This window comes from Melitaea cinxia, chromosome 10, assembly GCF_905220565.1.
Source record: "Melitaea cinxia chromosome 10, ilMelCinx1.1, whole genome shotgun sequence".
Taxonomy (NCBI): Eukaryota; Metazoa; Arthropoda; class Insecta; order Lepidoptera; family Nymphalidae; genus Melitaea; species Melitaea cinxia.
The window spans coordinates 1,209,939-1,213,475 of NC_059403.1; the positions used below are offsets into that span (position 1 = coordinate 1,209,939).

The 3,537-nt window shown below is 32.6% G+C and overlaps 1 long non-coding RNA gene across 1 annotated transcript; it reads right to left on the reverse strand.

Annotated features, from left to right (window-relative positions):
- Positions 1-265: 265 nt before the first annotated feature.
- Positions 266-2,756, reverse strand: LOC123656832. The gene is made up of 3 exons (XR_006743607.1): positions 2,746-2,756; positions 1,900-1,905; positions 266-333 (listed from the first exon to the last, which is right to left on the reverse strand). It is a non-coding gene; the product is annotated as an uncharacterized LOC123656832 (long non-coding RNA).
- Between the last annotated feature and the right edge of the window lie 781 nt (positions 2,757-3,537).

Here is a 3,537-nt window from a genome sequence, read left to right on the forward strand (position 1 = left end):
ATGTTATGTACTGGCCGTAAAACAGTGCTGTCAATGAAAATGAAGAAATTATAAATTGATGGATTGGGAAAAAGATGATATTGCGGTTAAGACTAAACCTTATTTAATTTGTTTAGATTATTAAAAAAGATTATTATAGAAATTGACACTGTGAATAAAAAACGTTAAATGTCGTTTCTATGTTTACAGGTGAGTTTTACTTAAGTTTAGAGTGAAATAGTGTGTAAGTTTCTCATAGAATATAACTCAGGCAAATAAAACTTTGTTTACAGAGCAACACATCGTTTTATTCCATTGTCAATAAGATCCGTTCATTATATGTATTTATCGAATCTCAGTCGAATTTGAATGGGATCACAAGACAAGCATCAGCTTTTTATTAAAATAACAACCGATAAAAATCGGTATACCAGGTGAAAATTTATGCAGTATAAAAAACATATGTCGACGAATAATTATATTTGCTGGCAAACGAAAAAAACCAACTTCAATTACATCAGCATACTCCAAAAGCTGTAATCAGATCTCAAGAAAAAAGGTGCAGGTTACTCAATTTGACCGTATATAATTTTTTTTATGTGTGTTCGGGGATAACTCTGTCGTTTATGAATCGATTTTGATAATTCTTTTTTTGTTGGAAAGGAAATATCTCTAGTGCGATACCATGATAAGGAAACCAGAATCTGATGATGGGATCCCAGAGAAATCGAGCAAAACCTTCGAAAATCCGCATAACTTTTTACTGGGTGTACCGATTTTGATGATTTTTAATTTAATCGAAAGCCGATGTTTATCATGTGGTCACATTTAAATTTCATCGGGATCTGATCACAACTTTTGGAGTAATCTTTGATAATGCGTATTTACTTGACTATTTTATCGTCTACCTACGTTCTATTATATCTAAAAAAAAAACTTCAAATGATATTTAATATTTAACAATAATAATATTTAACAGTTTAGGACGTCCTCCGGCCCGTTTGACCGACGATTTACGTAAGTTTCCAGTGTAGGCTGGATGAGTATTGCGGAAAAATGAAATTGTTGAAATGTATCAAAAAAAACTTTTTTATAAAAATACTAGCTGACCCTGCAAATGTTATTTTACCATTTTTTTTTTTTTGCACTAGGTCGGCAAACAAGCGTACGGCTCACCCGATGGTAAGAGATTACCGTAACTTATAGACGCCTGCAACACCAGAAGCACCGTAAGCGCGTTGCCGACCCGATCCCCAGGAGCTTTGGTCACCTTACTCACCAACAGAAACACAAAACTGCTTGAAAACAGTATTAATTAGCTGTGATCATCTGTAAGGTCGAGGTACTGCCCCAGTCGGGCTGCTTCATATTTTGAGCAAGAAATTCCTGCTGTGCCCTACCTCAGTTAAATATGATATTAACCCCGTAATCCCCCGCCCTCTCTTATAACTTAGAGGTGTGAAAAATAGATATTGGTCGATTCTCAGACCTACCCGATATGCAAAAAAAATTCAAAAAAAGCATTTTCGGAGGATTATGGTAACTAACATTTTGACACGAGAATTTTATATACAAGATAACAACAAAATGAGGTATAATATTATTCTAATACATATAAAAAATATGTGCATCAGCTATAGAACGAGTATTATATTTAGACATCTCCTGAAATGATAAAAGGGTACTTTTGAAATTTTTTGGCAGATAGTTACCTATACACACATAAGTGATTGATGTGCCTTGTAGAATATGTCATTGTTGATTGATGAGATAAATTTTCATATTCACGAGACGCGATAAGTGGAATCAGATTTCGAATTAATGTATGAAATCTTTCAGTTCATGTTTAAATTTATTTTGGATTTTTAAGGATGACAAAACGATGGAGTTGAAGATTCGTTTCTGAAAAATGAAATAAACGATTTTCTGTATTTATTTCTTTTGCTTAAAGTCATTAAATACCTAAATATATTCAATAAATTTTGTAATAATATCAACTTTTAAAATGAAAATACAATCAAATGGGTAACGTTTTCACTGTCACATAACCCCCAAATATGTGATCTATGGATCACAATCAATGATACAATGAGATAATTATAAGTTTTATAGATTTACCGTAAGCTTATGAATAAAATGATTAGTTTAATTAATTAATATTTTTTTACAAATTCCAACATGCGCTTTCTTTTCTTCTTCTTTATGAAAACATTATGCAGAAAACGAGTAGAGTATATTAGATCAATGGCGGAATAACAAAATGTTGAAATTAGAAATGTACCGTGTGGCTACGGTACCAAAGAATTTAGCCACCCCCTCTCTTCCCGTGGGTGTCGTAAGAGGCGACTAAGGGATAACACAGTTCCGCTACCACCTTGGAACTTAAAAAGCCGACCGGTGGCGGGACAACCATCCAACTGCTGGCTCTAAAATACACAGACCGAAAACGGGCAGCAGCATCTTCGGTGCGACAAAGCCAGTACTGCGGTCACCAGCCCACCTGCCCAGCGTGGTGACTATGATCAAAACACATGAGTTCACGTTATTTTTGGCGTAAACTTGTGGAGGCCTATGTCCAGCAGTGGACTGTATAGGCTGTAATGATGAAATTATAAATGAGAAGACACAAATGGAAGAAAGCATACACTGTGTTAAGTTATCATTTTATTGTTAGTTATTTATGTAAAATATTTCATTTTATTTTATGAAAACGAATTTTGACATTACAATGAGTAAAATTAACAATTATCTACGTTATTTAATTACGTTTATATTTTAGTAAAAATTTAATGTATGAAGCAAAATGGCCTACGAATTTGTAAAATAATTGCTTTTTTCCATTTTCTCAAATGTTTGTCTAAAATTACTTAAGCTTATAACGTGGTAAATGTAATTATTACGAGATTTATCCCAGATATATAAAACTATTATACTATTTATTAACTAGATGGGCATCGCGGTTTCACCCGCGTTGATTTGAGGAAAAAAAATTGCCTTGCTTCACCTTAAAGCATACCTAAGCTTCATTTTTAAATAGTTTAAATTTTTTAGTTGTGTATGTCGGTAGAACAAGCAATTATGAGATTAGCGAGAGACCTTAGCGTATTAATATATACATATATGATATATTATATGTATATGATTTAACAAAAAACTACGCAAAGTCGGTATTTAAGTCATACCCAAGCAAGTGAAATTAAAAAATATATATGGAATAGTTTAAAGTTGTGATAAAATAATTTGTAGAGATACCCAATGATGCCAAATTCATCAATCAAGAAAGTTCTGCTCAAGTATGTAAATTCCTCAATTTATTTGGAATTGGCAAAGTGAAGCAATATAATTATTAAAATTTGGTTAACCTTAAAAAATACTACTCCACAAATAACTGCACTACCATAAGTTGACTACTTTAGCGTTTTTTTTTTTTTAGCTTTCAATTATCTAAGTGCACCGTTAAAAGAAATGCACAATTTACTATTTCTAATTCAGAAGTCTAAGGAAACCATGTACTTCTGTAGCACTATTATAGCGGTGCAATGACCTCTTGACCACATA